Source organism: Dendrobates tinctorius, unplaced genomic scaffold, assembly GCF_039654945.1.
Source record: "Dendrobates tinctorius isolate UK_male_01 unplaced genomic scaffold, ASM3965494v1 ptg000200l, whole genome shotgun sequence".
In the NCBI taxonomy this organism is placed as follows: domain Eukaryota; kingdom Metazoa; phylum Chordata; class Amphibia; order Anura; family Dendrobatidae; genus Dendrobates; species Dendrobates tinctorius.
Genome location: NW_027361867.1, coordinates 2988412 through 3005477, shown reverse-complemented (window position 1 = coordinate 3005477; position 17066 = coordinate 2988412). Strand labels below are relative to the sequence as shown.

The window sequence follows — 17066 nt, the reverse complement described above, 5'->3', positions numbered from 1 at the left end:
CTCTATGTGACAGGTTCGATGGCACAGCTGTGACCAAAGTGACGAGAGGATAAGGGAGATTTTGAATCTCTGCGCACACTTTTGGACACTGGACACTTGTGGATTGTGTGAGGCCCAATGAATATCTGAGCGCTATGTGACAGGCTCGATGGCACAGCTGTGACCAAAGTGACGAGAGGATAAGGGAGATTTTGAATCTCTGCACACACTTTTGGACACTGGACACTTGTGGATTGTGTGAGGCCCAATGAATATCTGAGCGCTATGTGACAGGCTCGATGGCACAGCTGTGACCAAAGTGACGAGAGGATAAGGGAGATTTTGAATCTCTGCACACACTTTTGGACACTGTACACTTGTGGATTGTGTGAGGCCCAATGAATATCTGAGCGCTATGTGACAAGCTCGATGGCACAGCTGTGACCAAAGTGACGAGAGGATAAGGGAGATTTTGAATCTCTGCACATACTTTTGGACACTGGACACTTGTGGATTGTGTGAGGCCCAATGAATATCTGAGCGCTATGTGACAGGCTCGATGGCACAGCTGTGACCAAAGTGACGAGAGGATAAGGGAGATTTTGAATATCTGTGCACACTTTTGGACACTGGACACTTGTGGATTGTGTAAGGCCCAATGAATATCTGATCGCTATGTGACAGGCTCGATGGCACAGCTGTGACCAAAGTGACGAGAGGATAACGGAGATTTTGAATCTCTGCACACACTTTTGGACACTGGACACTTGTGGATTGTGTGAGGCCCAATGAATATCTGAGCGCTACGTGACAGGCTCGATGGCACAGCTGTGACCAAAGTGACGAGAGGATAAGGGAGATTTTGAATCTCTGCGCACACTTTTGGACACTGGACACTTGTGGATTGTGTGAGGCCCAATGAATATCTGAGCGCTATGTGACAGGCTCGATGGCACAGCTGTGACCAAAGTGACGAGAGGATAAGGGAGATTTTGAATATCTGTGCACACTTTTGGACACTGGACACTTGTGGATTGTGTGAGGCCCAATGAATATCTGAGCGCTATGTGACAGGCTCGATGGCACAGCTGTGACCAAAGTGACGAGAGGATAAGGGAGATTTTGAATCTCTGCGCACACTTTTGGACACTGGACACTTGTGGATTGTGTGAGGCCCAATGAATATCTGAGCGCTCTGTGACAGGCTCGATGGCACAGCTGTGACCAAAGTGACGAGAGGATAAGGGAGATTTTGAATCTGTGCACACACTTTTGGACACTGGACACTTGTGGATTGTGTGAGGCCCAATGAATATCTGAGCGCTATGTGACAGGCTCGATGGCACAGCTGTGACCAAAGTGACGAGAGGATAAGGGAGATTTTGAATCTCTGCGCACACTTTTGGACACTGGACACTTGTGGATTGTGTGAGGCCCAATGAATATCTGAGCGCTATGTGACAGGCTCGATGGCACAGCTGTGACCAAAGTGACGAGAGGATAAGGGAGATTTTGAATCTGTGCACACACTTTTGGACACTGGACACTTGTGGATTGTGTGAGGCCCAATGAATATCTGAGCGCTATGTGACAGGCTCGATGGCACAGCTGTGACCAAAGTGACTACAGGATAAGGGAGATTGGATTGCTTTTAAAAAAGCAGTTTGCGGAGCAGTGGGTAAACAGCAATGCCAGCCTGTCAGGAAGCCTTAAAAGGCAGCCCAACAACCAACACCACTGATACACCACAATATAGCCTCCCCTTGCACTGCACACACAGTGACTTGTGTGTTGTGCAGGCCAAATTGCTAGCAGCAGAAGCAGTTTTTTTTTCTTCTCAGCAGGACAAAAAAAAAAAATTGGGATTGCTTTTAAAAAAGCAGTTTGCGGAGCAGTGGGTAAACAGCAATTCCAGCCTGTCAGGAAGCCTTAAAAGGCAGCCCAACAACCAATACCACTGATACACCACAATATAGCCTCCCCTTGCACTGCACACACAGTGACTTGTGTGTTGTGCAGGCCAAATCACTAGCAGCAGAAGCAGTTTTTTTGTCTTCTTCCCTGCCTAACGCTCTCCCTACAGAATCAGCAGCAACCTCTCCCTATACTGAGATCGGCAGAAGTAAGATGGCGGTCGGTGTCCACGCCCTTTTATACCCCCTGTGACACCCACCAAAGCAAGCCAATCACTTGCATGCCCTTCTGAAAGATGGTGGTGACCCCTGCCTATGTCATCACGTTGCCCACAGTGTCCGTGGATCCTGATTGGCTGAAAAAGAGCGCAAAACAAACTTTTGAAACGCGACTTTGGCGCGTAAGTCGCCGACCTCGTGGCCGACCTCATCCTAGGGTCGGGTTTCGTTTCATGAAACCCGACTTTGACAAAAGTCGGCGACTTTTGAAATTTTTCAACCCGTTTCGCTCAACTCTAGTTGATACCTTTTAATGGCTAACTGAAAAGGTGGTAGCACATTGCAAGCTTTTGAGACTACTCAGGTCTCTTCATCAGGCTAGACTAATACAACATCTGAAAAATCACATATTTATACACAAAACAGCACAGAAATAATGCAGATAGATAAGACAAGTAACATTTAGCAGACTTGTCATTATGGGAGAGGGATAAACATAAATATTGGAACAGTTTATAGATTAGGAGTGTGAACGTTTTATTGCCCTCTGATTAGGGTCTAGTTCTGTGTTGTGTGATGACCCCAGAAGTTCTGAAGAGCAAATTCCTTAATTGATGTAAAAAGACATAAATTCATGTGACACATTCATTCCTGCACTGAGTGTGTCAAAAGTTGTCATAAATTTATACTCCCAGACCCTCCTGTCTCTCTGAGAGTTGAAGTTACCATTTAATACAAGTAATTTAATGTCCATCATGCTATGACCGGGGATACAAAAATGTTTTGCCACAGGTAGATCCTTTCTTTTTTCTCTTATTGTGTGGCGATGAGAATTCATCCTTGTTCTCAGTGTTTGCCCGGTCTCTCCCACATACAGACCCCCAGCTGGACATTTAGTACAGATAATTAAGTACACCCCATTAGATGTGATGCAGCTGAGAGTACCTGGGATCTTGTAGTCCTGATGTGAGGTGGGGATCTTTATCTTGTCCGTGGTCATTATAAATGGACAGGCTTTACATTTTTTTCTGGTTGCAAGGAAAGGTTCCTGCAGCTGTTGGAGAGGACAGGGAGCTTCTGACAATGACGCTTCTTAGATTTGGGGGCTGCCTAAAACACAGTAGTGGGGGGTCTGGAAACATGGATTGTAATCGGGCATCTTTTTGTAGTAAAGGTTGTAATTTCCGTGCCGCTCCCCTTAGCACCTCCAGATTTGGGTTGTAGGTGACCACTAGAGGCTCCCGGTTATTCTCTTCTTTAGCTTTGTAATGTGGCAGGTGATTCCTTGACATTCTGGTGGCTCTTGTAATTTGGTTTTCAATTGTTTTTGGATGGTAGCCCTGACTCAAAAAGGTCTTTCTGAAGCAACCAAGGTGTTTGTCTCTATCCATGGGGTTGGAACATACGTTATATATGTTATATATTGTTAACATATGATATTCCGATCACGCTCAGTAATGCAATACAATGAGTGCGTGGAAAACACCGGACTGCACTCCGATGACACAACGGAGAAATGTTTGTTCTCCATCTTTTCCTCAGTGTTCTCTGATTCTCTCATCCTAGACAATCGGACCACACTGTGCTGACACTCGGGTCAGAGCTTGATCCAAGTGTCAGCTTTACAGTATAATTGGCCGATTCTCTCAGATCAGAGGATATATATGGCCGTCTGCATTGGCCCTTAGAAATACATGTAGCCGCACACTCCGGTCCGAGTGCCGGTGGCAGTGCTGGGTGTTGTTTCTCGCATCACACACCCTAGTGTGACCCCGGCCTTAGAATGATTCATGTACTGAGCGTTTGCCGGGTGCTGTAGCCTAGTGTTTGTAACTAGGGTATGCTAATTATACAAATTGTCTCTTCAGAGAGGAAGAGCACTAGAACTCTAGTGCCACCTATTGGAGGTAGCAATCCTAGAAGTCAATGTTGACTCTTTAACGAGCCTTGTTACATGACTTAGGATAAAATCCAAGCAAGAATCTCAATTTGCAGACACTGTGTTTCGGGGTACTGCCCCTCATCAGTGCAAAGTGTGAGATCTGGTTTGTCTGTGTGAGAGGCGTCTGACCGATATCCTAGAAGTATCATTTCTCCTTGTGGAGAACTAGGGTATGTGCACACAGTTTTATTTCCGGGGGCAGAGCTGCTTCAGGAAAGTGTCTCCGGTCTTTTACCTGAAGGCGCCATGTCTTTTGTGCCACCGGCGTCTTTTCTCGATAGTTTCTATTATAGTTGCAGGTGACAGAATGTGCTACTTGTATTAATGGCCTCAGTTTCCAAGCACTGAAGCAGATAAAAGACGTAACAGACGGAGCGGGTACAGCAATGTGGTTTTCCATCGCCGTGCACTAAGTTCATGTTTAGCGGCAGGTTTGTGGCGCTTTTTCAATCCGCCTGACAAAGATGAGTGCACATCCCCTTACCTTGGTTCTGCAGCCACAAAATACAGGCATCCCAGCATGAAAACCATCTGTCCAGTCTCTGCTGCTTCTATAAGGAAGGCAAGGCAGCAATAAACTGGTTAATGAGTCACTACACATGGGCCGGTGATGGGTGCGGCCCCCAGACGGGAACTTTAGTGATTTTCACGTATGAAAAAATAAATTAAAATCTTCTCCTATACATTACAGTGTTAATCCGCGCAGAGTGTGCACTGGGGCGATCTATGTGGGGCCTGTGATCGGCGCAGGTTCAGAGACTTGTGGAGGGGATTGTGTCTGTGACAACAATAAAAAACGAAAATGTCTCTGATTTTTATTGGGGAGACACAGTCTGCAAAAACATGAGCCTGTGAGCAGCACCATAGACTATAATGGAAGAGAACTAATGAAAACCACAGAGAGAACATGGACGTGAGAAACGGCCGTCTGACTGAGACTTTCCTGTCATTACTGTGCTCCAGCATGTCCACGACCACCGACCAGCCATATACACGTCAGTCAGTGTCCTCTACAGCCTGTTCACACAGGAGGACGCACTTCTCTGTGCACACAGCGACTGGTAATATGTTCTGTGCACGTAGACTGTCCTGTTCTCAGGAGCGCATGTCCTGCTTACCCCGAGCAATGTGCCACCAAGAACCTTGAGTTTTAAGCCGGCTAAAAATTGTCTCACGTGACTAATAATCATTTTTCCTTCCATCAGGTGATTACTGACCTATTGAAATGAGCCGATAATCAGGAAGCCGCGCTCTTACAATCCCACATTTCATGATTATTGGCTCATCTAAAGTGGCCAGAATTCAGTGGCTGTCAGCTCTGCAGCTCCACAACACTAAACGTTGTGATTGTAGGCCGCTGACCTGTATTAGACTATCTAGCCAGCAAGATTACAGAGGGTACAAGACGTGGGCCTGTGGTCTTACAAATGCCAGGGCTGAATTTCACTCCCAGTCCGGCCCTGGTTACACGGAAAATAAAGACACAGCCAGAATAAAGCCTTTTATTAGAAATAAAACAAAACAGTTTTCCTTTTTTATTTAAAAATATCAAACACAGTTATACTCACCTAACGCCTATTTCCACCGAAGACCTCGTTCTCCTGTAATAAAAATAAAATAAAACAACAATATACCATACCTGTCTGTCGCTCTGTCCCACGCCATAATCCATGTCTGGGGGATAATTAGTTTTCAACCTGGACGGTGCCAAGATGCGACCATGCAGGCTGAGAACCACTGGTGAATGAGCTGCTGCAAGCACAGCATCATTAACCAGAAGTGACATCATCGAGGTTTCCAGCTAGGCTGAACCACAGTGACCTCAGGACCATGGGAAAAAGTCAGTGATGAGGTCACCACAGTTCAAGCTGTCACAGCAGATCACCGTGAGAATTCTCTGTGTTATTGTTAAATAAAAAATTAAAACTGTGCTTTTGTTTTATTTCTAATAAAAGACTTTATTCTGGCTGTGTCTTTATTTACCATATAACAATAGTATTAATAATGGATAGGTGTCTTATAGACACCTCTCCATTACTAAGCCGTGGGCTTGATGTCACCTGTCAATACAAGGGTGACATCAACCCCACAAATATGAACTCCACTTGCCATCACTATAGGGCAAGTGGGAAGAGCCGGGCAAAGCACCAGAATTGGCGCATCTAATAGATGTGCCTTTTCTGGGCAGCTGCGGGCTGTTATTTTTAGGCTGGCCCCTTACAAGCCTGAGAATACCAGACCCCAGTTGTCAGCTTTAGGAAGGTTTGTTGTCAAAAATGGGGGGACCCCATGCAGTTTTTTAAACTATTTATTTAAATAATTTAAAAAACAGTGTTGGAACCCCTCTATTCTTGATATCCATCCTTGCTGAAGCTGACAGATGAGGGTTGCAGCCCCCAGTTGTGAGTTTTCCAGACTGGTTATAGGAAATACAGGGGAATCCTCGCCAGTTTTTTCATTCATTTACTTAGTTATAGCACAGGTGTCAGGTGAGGAATACTCCCATCATCCGCTCCTGCTGTCACTGTTCTTAGCAGCAGGTGTAGGTTGATGGGAGTAATAGTCCCAAAAGCCGCCACCTGCTGTCATCATTCTGACTTTAATATAACTCATCATTCTCCCCACCGGCAGAGCAGGGGAGAATGATGAGAGCATCTTCAGCACCTACCACTGGGGAACAGCGATTAATGTAGCGCTTCATCCCTGCCAGCTGTCCATGTATTACTGATGCTGCACACAGGCGGCACACGGTTGTCACGTGTGCCACGAGTTTTACACACATGGACATCTCCGGTACCGGAAATATCAGGACGTGTGAAACCGGCCTTATACACAGTTCTCTTTAAATGCCTAATATTTCTTCTTAAAACTCATCTTACAGAAAATATTGGAGCTTAGGATAGTATAGATTGTGAAGTCTCTGAGACCCACATGCTAATTACCCCAGAGAGGTTTCACCACTAGTTACTCATTTATTACTGATGGAGACTGTGGAGTTTGATCATTTCAGTAGTTCCTAATCAGGCCCCATTATTAATATCTGACGTGTGTCACTTTATGTGGTGGTAAGTTTGGAATTCTGCACAAAGGATAATAGAAAACAAATGGATCTTACAAATTATTTTCCAGCTTCGCACTATACCCTACATACGATTGTACTCTACTGTCTGGGCACATGGCAGTGTTCAGAAGGGAAGGAGCGCCATTTAGCTATTTGAATGCAGATCTAGCTGGAATAGTTTGCAGACACAATGTATTGGGAGCACTGTTCATGGTCACCTGGCAGCTCAAAAGATGTCCACCATGAACATGCTTGTCTATCTTCTCTACTCTCCATATCCCAAGGATTGCCTTGCTCATCGCCCTTTAACACCCTCACATGGAATCTGGACTTACACTGGGACCCCTAGGCTTGGACCATGGTGTTACCTGCTATTCTGTGGTGTTAGATGCCAAGAAGAATAGTCAGGTAGCTGGGTCAGAACCAGAAGAACAGAATACAGAATCAGAAGACACAAGAGTAGTCAGTAAACGGGCCACAGTCACAGCAGGAAACAAATACACAAGCCGCAAGCTGAGCACAGAGGACTGAACCAGAGGAGAACAGCGCTGTATCTGGTGGATTCCGGCCATGTGCTTTGTGCTTTAGTAGGGTGTGGTACTTTCCAATTGGCTGAAGTATGGAGCAGATTACTCCAGCTGGACAGCAGGAACAGATTCCAGATGAGATTGGACACACCATATGCAGAAGCCCTAATATAACTAAATGACAGAAAACCAGAATAGTCGAAATCCCCATACAGTGATTCCATGTTATTAATTAATTCACTGAGGGTTATAATCCTTAGGAGGAGTGAAGATTTTGACTCCACAGCCACTTTCTGGAAATTAACACACAGTGGATGTTGGAAAGTGAAAATTACACATTTGCCATTTTCTTACCCAGCACATAGTGCCCAGATTGTGCTCCAGGAGACACACACCACAAATTAAGTGGGTTCTTCTCACTATAATATTGCTAAATACAGGGATCCTAAATGTTGTTTGCGCACACTGCAAGACTCCGAAGTGAGAGCGGATTTTGCTGGATTGGTTTATAGAAACCTTGTTGCTTTTCAACAGCCTTTGAGCCACTAATAGTGTGGGAACCTCTGTTTTTCCATTGACAGATGATGGACCTGAGTGGGGACTTGTTTTGGTGAGATGGGAATTGGTATTTTTTTTGCCTATAGAACATTGATTAGTTTCTTTTTATTCGATATTTGGGAGGCAGAATGAACAAACAGTTGAACACCTCACACTACTGGTTCATCCAACAAGGTTTTCTATTAGACTGTGAACTGTCATTGTCTTGGTAAATAATTTAAGTTTTTAACATACCGTGTTTCCCCGAAAGTAGGACCCCCCCGAAAGTAAGACAGGGTGGGGGTTACGGGGGGGTCCTTCAATGTAAGGCCTCCCCCGAATGTAAGGCAGGGTTGGGGGCCGCTGTGAAATGTAAGGCCCTTACCTTTGGGCCACCGCTGTCCCCCATTGGGTCCCCAGGCTCCAGAGGTGTCCTCAGGTGCAGCTGGGCGGGTCCAGCGCTCATGGGGTTAACTCGCCGTGTTAACTCCGCAATCCGCCCAGCTCAACAGCTCATTGGCCGCCCCTGTTCCCCACGTCACCGCCGGCCCCCGGCTCGAGCACTGATTGGTCCAGCAGCTCGGGCTGTAATTGGCCGCCCCAGCCCCACGTCACCGCTGTTTCCCTGCTGATTGGCACAGCGTTCCCTGCAGCACAGGCCTTCCGCACCCACAGCCGCACCGCAGAGGAAAACGTCCAGCATTTAAAAACCTAGTAGGGAAACATGTACTGTATAGGGTATGGGGCTGTGTGCAGTGGGATACGGCACTGTTATGGGGTGTGGGGCTGTGTGCAGTGGGATACGGCACTGTTATGGGGTGTGGGGCTGTGTGCAGTGGGATACGGCACTGTTATGGGGTGTGAGGCTGTGTGCAGTGGGATACGGCACTGTTATGGGGTATAACAGCATGTTAATGAATGTTAATTTATTGGTTAAAAAGAAATTGTCATTTTTTTTTGGCTAATGTAAGACCTCCCCCCGAAAGTAAGACAGGGTGGGACTTTTTGGGGTAAAATTAATGTAAGACTGGGTCTTACTTTCGGGGAAACACGGTAGCTTGCCATTTTTATGGACAGTTTAAGTAGAAATGTTCAAAAATATAAAACTTAAGGATATTTTATTAAAATTTTCTTTTATCTTAGCAGATGAGTGTACCAGGAGATCAGAGGGACAGCTGACGTCTTCAGTTTTTACATCTGATGATCTTGAGATGCTACAAAATACAACTGAAGTGATTGCTATTACTCCAGATATACCATCATCCATTCACAGCAAAGATCTGTCATCTGATCCTATGAAACAGGTCCCATCTTCTGATTCATTACCGATTACTAAGGAAAATCAAAGTCACAAAAGAGGCATTAAAAAACAACTTGCTTCTAAAGCAAAGAAGTCATTTTCATGTTCAGAATGTGGGAAATATTTTGCACGGAAATCACATTTTGTTTCCCACCAGAGAACGCACACAGGGGAGAAGCCTTTTTCATGTTCAGAATGTGGGAAATATTTTAGCAATAAATCAGACTGTCTTAAGCACCAGAGAACTCACACAGGGGAGAAGCCATTTCCCTGTTCAGAATGTGGGAAATGTTTTGCACAGATATCACAATTTGTTACCCACAAAAGAACTCACACAGGGGAGAAGCCTTATCCCTGTTCAGAATGTGGGAAATGCTTTAACCAGAAATGTCATCTTGTTAATCACCAGAGAACTCACACAGGGGAGAAGCCTTTTACCTGTTCAGAATGTGGGAAATGTTTTAACCAGAAATCAGATTTGGTTAATCACCATAGAACTCACACAGGGGAGAAGCCATTTTCTTGTTCAGAATGTGGGAAATGTTTTAACTGGAAATCAGATTTGGTTCATCACCATAGAACTCACACAGGGGAGAAGCCATTTTCCTGCTCAGAATGTGGGAAATGTTTTGCACAGATATCACAATTTGTTACCCACAAAAGAACTCACACAGGGGAGAAGCCTTATCCCTGTTCAGAATGTGGGAAATGCTTTAACCAGAAATGTCATCTTGTTAATCACCAGAGAACTCACACAGGGGAGAAGCCTTTTACCTGTTCAGAATGTGGGAAATGTTTTAACCAGAAATCAGATTTGGTTAATCACCATAGAACTCACACAGGGGAGAAGCCATTTTCTTGTTCAGAATGTGGGAAATGTTTTAACTGGAAATCAGATTTGGTTCATCACCAGAGAACTCACACAGGGGAGAAGCCATTTCCCTGTTCAGAATGTGGGAAATGTTTTGCACAGATATCACAATTTGTTACCCACAAAAGAACTCACACAGGGGAGAAGCCTTATCCCTGTTCAGAATGTGGGAAATGCTTTAACCAGAAATGTCATCTTGTTAATCACCAGAGAACTCACACAGGGGAGAAGCCTTTTACCTGTTCAGAATGTGGGAAATGTTTTAACCAGAAATCAGATTTGGTTAATCACCATAGAACTCACACAGGGGAGAAGCCATTTTCTTGTTCAGAATGTGGGAAATGTTTTAACTGGAAATCAGATTTGGTTCATCACCAGAGAACTCACACAGGGGAGAAGCCATTTCCCTGTTCAGAATGTGGGAAATGTTTTGCACAGATATCACAATTTGTTACCCACAAAAGAACTCACACAGGGGAGAAGCCTTATCCCTGTTCAGAATGTGGGAAATGCTTTAACCAGAAATGTCATCTTGTTAATCACCAGAGAACTCACACAGGGGAGAAGCCTTTTACCTGTTCAGAATGTGGGAAATGTTTTAACCAGAAATCAGATTTGGTTAATCACCATAGAACTCACACAGGGGAGAAGCCATTTTCTTGTTCAGAATGTGGGAAATGTTTTAACTGGAAATCAGATTTGGTTCATCACCATAGAACTCACACAGGGGAGAAGCCATTTTCCTGCTCAGAATGTGGGAAATGTTTTAATTGTAAATCATATTTGTTTAAGCACCAGAGAACTCACACAGGGGAGAAGCTTTTTAACTGTTCAGAATGTGGGAAATGTTTTGTGAAGAAATCATCTCTTATTAGTCACCAAAAAACTCACACAGGGGAGAATCCTGTATCATATTCTTAATGTGGGAAATGTTTTCTACCAAAATCAACTCTTAATAAACATCAGGGAAGTCATACGGGGAGAAGCTTTTTTCATGTTCAAAATGTTAGAAATATTTTAACTCAAAATTGTATGTTCTTAAAGGTGTTGACCACTACGAGGACAACCCCTCGTCATTCCTCATGTTTGGCCATGTTAAAATAAAAGCACTCATTGTACGAGAATGATCAGTACTAAATATATTGAACAGCCATGTCAGACTGAGCTGCCATCATGGAAAATCTTTCGCTAACTAACTTTGCAGCTAATGAGATGACTTTATGGGAGCTCTAGCCAGAATGGAGACATAAAATGACATCAGAGCCATTAGCAGGTATGGTTGGCATACACAAGGGTTAATAGGAGGAGCTGCAGGGCATTGTGAGAGTAAATAATGGTGTTATATGGTAGTAAGTAGTGTCTGTGATGAGGACAATACAGTAGTCAATATGTGAAGAGTTATGTGAGTAATGACATTAGATAAAAGGGACATGGGGATTTATGGATTGTAATGGAGTTTGGTGAAATACTCCTAAATATTGTCATTTTGTATTATCACTTTCTTTAGTATTCTAGAATACATGTCTTCCCTGCAGTATGAGGTTATCATGTATACACCTTTTGCCGCTCTTCGTAGTTCGTTTGTCTAACCATATATATAAAAAGCCCCAATGAGGTCCTCCATATATTCAGAAGTAGAAATCAACAACATGGCCTACAAACGTTACTCCCATAAATAACATTTCAGTGTGAAATATATCTGTATTTCAACAAAACACATGAAAAATGTAAAAAGAAGAGATTATGCAGAGAAAAATCATCAGGTATGTATATAAAACGTATCTAATCTGTCCCAAAGTATAGTTTAGAAAAATCCTTTACATATATATATATAATTGTAAGTGGAAAGTCCATATGGAAGAAGTATAACAATTATATCGCTTATCACCCTATATCATTACATATCTCAGGTGTAAGGTCTCCGCCGAATGGTCAATAGCAATTCACAATAAACCCAGATACAAAGAATATATAGAACGGGTTTACAATCCACACAGGAATAAGTATTACATTGTAGACTCATAAAGTGACAGTGCTCATGGAAACATTCAAAAAATAGTACAAACAATGAATGTTATAAAGCCGATTCCATAGGGCATGTGTGGCATTATGGGCATGACACGGTCACGGCTTCACATAGAGTCTTCATTGCTGGTGCATAAATCCAGAAGCAGCAGAACGGGGCAAACTGCACATTACACGCGTTTCTCTTGTAGAAACCCCTTTCTGAGGAAGCATTACAAGTGAAACATGCTGAAAAGAGCGCCTCTGGGTAATGGAATCCTCCCTATAGATCGGTCTTGTCTGTGTCTGCCTCTTTGGTATGTGGACATTGTGGGGTTCGCCACGTTCTCCTGCTTCTTGATTTGTGCACTAGCGATGAAGACTCTATGTGAAGCAGTGACCGGGTCACAATACTATTTTGTCCTCACACTCCCTGTGATTGTGTGGATGTGTCTGGCCTAAGAGAGACAATCAGCAAGTGGGTTATAAATTAGGTATAAATATAATATATATGACCAAATATATTGTAGTTCCCCCTTCTTTCTCTCCCATAAGAAGATTCTTTCCGGTAGAATCAGCGCGGATGAGCTCCTACTGTGCTCTCTCCCTGGCCACAATTCCCCATCTTACTTCCATCCTCACCCTTTCCCCCTATCCATCTTTTCCCATCTAGATATATATCTACCATCCAACTATAGTGATAAACTCTCTGCAGATTAATGACATACTATATCGGTCTGTGTTCCTGGAGGATAGCTTCTGCTCCACTAGATACCATTGATAAGATACATGGTGCTTCACGTCCAGTATTTATGGTGAATAACATATATTATTATGGGCAGCTGTTCTTTGAGATCGGTAGATTTAACATATGTCAAACTAAAAAGCGGGTCTGTAATATCCCGAAATTTCAAAGGTTCTGGTTACAATCGATAACTTCCTTGTCAATTCCTGAACCTGGTGGGAAAATTATATTTCCACCTTATTAAAACCAAGCCAGGTATATATTGAGCCTAATATGAAAAACTTACCCATCAGCATTTTCTCTTTTCTTCTTTTTTCCATAAATTCCTTGATATTCCTACTTTTTAGTTTTTTTAACAGGACATCGGGGGCCCATATGTCCTGGAACCCATGTTTCTCTCGGTGCTCTAGTACACTGTGCTTCAGGTCTCCGGTCCATACTGCTATTAGTGAGCAGAACGGATTCACAAAATATTGAACTCCGTTCACCTCACTTTCTGAAGTGATGCAGCATTCAGTTTATGAAGATTGAGCTTAGAATTATTTTAATTTTAACAATTAGAATAAAATCTACATAAAATTAACATTGTTATAAATATTTATACATTTAAATAGCCACAAAAATACACATCAGTAGATAAGAAATTATTCAAACATTTATTCTGGACCTCTTAATTTTGACCCTGGCATCTTACCTCTCTGGTTTCCTGTCCATGACCCTGGTATATTACCTTTCTGGTTTCCTGTCCATGACCCTGATATATTACCTCTCTGGTTTCCTGTCCATGATCCAGTTATCTTACCTTTCTGGTTTCCTGTCCATGACCCTGGTATATTACCTCTCTGGTTTCCTGTCCATGATCCTGGTATCTTACCTCTCTGGTTTCCTGTCCATGACCCTGGTATCTTACCTTTCAGGTTTCCTGTCCATGACCCTGGTATATTACCTTTCTGGTTTCCTGTCCATGACCCTGGTATATTACCTCTCTGGTTTCCTGTCCATGATCCTGTTATCTTACCTTTCTGGTTTCCTGTCCATGACCCTGGTATATTACCTCTCTGGTTTCCTTTCCATGATCCTGGTATCTTACCTCTCTGGTTTTCTGTCCATGACCCTGTTATATTTCCTCTCTGGTTTTCTGTCCATGACCCTGGTATATTACCTCTCTGGTTTCTTGTCCATGACCCTGGTATATTATCTCTCTGGTATCCTGTCCATAACCCTGGCATATTACCTTTCTGGTTTCCTGTCCATGACTCTGGTATATTACCTCCCTGGTTTCCTGTCCATGATCCTTGTATCTTACCTCTCTGATTTCTTGTCCATGACCATGGTATCTTACCTCTCTGGTTTCCTGTCTATGATCCTGGTATCTTACCTCTCTTGTTTCTTGTCCATGACCCTGTTATCTTACCTCTCTAGTTTCCTGACCATTACCCTGGTATATTATCTCTCTGGTTTCCTGTCCATAACCCTGGCATATTACCTTTCTGGTTTCCTGTCCATGATCCTGGAATCTTACCTCTCTGGTTTCCTGTCCATGGCCCTGGTATATTTCCCTTCTGGTTTCCTGTCCATGACCCTGGTATCTTACCTCTCTGGTTTCCTGTCCATGACCCTGATATATTACCTTTTGTTTCCTGTCCATGACCCTGGTACCTTTCTGGTTTCCTGTCCATGACCTTGGTACATTACCTTTCTAGTTTCCTGTCCATGACCCTGGTACCTTTCTGGTTTCCTGTCCATGACCCTGGTACATTACGTTTCTAGTTTCCTGTCCATGACCCTGGTACCTCTCTGGTTTCCTGTCCATGACCCTGGTACCTTTCTGGTTTCCTGTCCATGACCCTAGTAGTTTGGGGGACATGAAGGACTTGTTTTTATTATCTTTGTATTCTGCTGTTTGTGAGGTAGGATGTAGAAAAAGACGGCAATTCTGCTGTTTTCTATTATGTGACTGTACGGCCCCTTAACACGACCTGTCATGTTTTTCAACGATGCCATGTGTCCCCTATTTGACTTATGGTGCTGCTCTCATGTCCATGTTTTCCCAGCAACAGAGGTGACAAAGAGCCAGTACAAGTCTATGGGTCCATGTAAACATGTCGTCCGTGTGCCGTACATATGCCGCCCGTGTGCTGTACATGTGCCATCCATATGCTGTACGCGTGTCGTCCGTTTGCCGTCAATGTGCTGTACATGAGCCGTCGTGTGCGGTCCGTGTGCTGTACATGTGCCGTCCGTGTGCTGTACATGTGCCGTCCATGTGCCATACATGAGCCGTCTGTGTTTAACATGGAAAGTAAATGAGAAGCTTTGTAATTCCATTTCCATTATCCATACGGATGACCAAGATCAGAGTCTCATTATCCCGAGTAGAGAAGCTCCAGGGACAAAGACCCCATCTGGTCCTAACACGCTGGGGGCCCGGAGTATCCAGCCACGGGGCCCGGATTCTCTCATTTGTGGCCCCTAAGTTTCTTGTAGAATAAATCCCTTTCTCACACAGTCCTGTAGTAATGACTTTGTTCTCACGTTTTGTAGATGGGTTTGTCTGACTCCATCTTATGTTATCAGTATAAGTGCGAGAGACGAGAGACCAACGACTGCAGTTTTACCGTGTGTGTCCGGCGTCAGTTCTACAGTGTGAGAGATGCAGGGTCTGTGACCAAAGCTGGGGGTATACGGGTGTATACAGCATACACAGATGGGTCCGTGACCGAAGCTGGGGGTATACAGGTGTATACAGCATACACAGGGGTCTGCGACCGAACCTGGGGGTATACGGGTGTATACAGTGTACACAGGGGTCTGTTACCGAAGCTGGAGATATACGGGTGTATACATCTTACACAGAGGGGTCTATGACCGAAGCTGGGGGTATACAGGTGTATACAGCGTACACAGGGGTCTGCGACCGAACCTGGGTGTATACAGTGTACACAGGGTTCTGCGACCAAAGCTGGGGGTACACGGGTGTATACAGCATACACAGAGTGGTCTGCGACCGAAGTTGGGGGTACACGGGTGTATACAGAGTACACAGAGGGGTCTGCGACCGAAGCTGGGGGTATACAGCATACACAGGGGTCTGTGACCTAAGCGTGGGGTATATTGGTGTATAAAGCATACACACAGGGGTCTGAGACCAAAGCTGGGGGTATATGGGTGTATACAGAGTGAGAGATGCGGGGTCTGTGACCGAAGCTGGGGGTATATGTGTGTATACAGTGTATACAGGGGTCTGCCACCGAAGCTGGGGGTATATGGATGTATACAGAGTACATAGAGGGCTCTGTGATCGAAGCTGTGGGTATACGGGTGTATACAGCTTACACAGAGGGATCTGTGATCAAAGCTGGTGGTATACGGGTGCATACAGCATACACACAGGGGTCTGAGACTGAAGCTGGGGGTATACCGGTGTATACAGTGTGAGAGACGCGGGGTCTGGGATAGAAGCTGGGGGTATACGGGTGTATACAGTATACACAGGGGTCTGCGACTGAAGCTGAGGGTATATGGGTGTATACAGTGTACACGGGTCTGCGACCGAAGCTGGGTGTATACAGCGTACAGAGGAATTTGTGACCGAAGCTGGGGGAATACGGGTGTATAAAGAGAACACTGAGGGGTCTGCGACCCAAGCTGGGGGAATACAGGTGTATACAGCATACACAGGGGTCTGTGCCCGAAGATGGGGGTATACGGGTGTATACAGCGTACACTGAGGGGTCTGCGACCGAAGCTGGGGGTATACGGGTGCATACAGAGGGGTCTGCGACCGAAGCTGGGGGTATACGGGTGTATACAGTGTACACAGAGGGGTCTGTGGCAGAAGCTGGGGGTATATGGGTGTATACAGCATACACACAGGGGTCTGAGACTGAAGCTGTGGGCATACGGGTCTATACAGCGAACACAGAGTGATCTGCGACCGAAGCTGGGGGTATACGGGTGTATACAGA

The 17066-nt window shown here is 44.6% G+C and overlaps 1 pseudogene; it reads left to right on the top strand.

Annotated features, from left to right (window-relative positions):
* LOC141056862 (uncharacterized) overlaps positions 1–17066 on the top strand; it is a 42278-nt pseudogene that overhangs the window by 7844 nt on the left and 17368 nt on the right.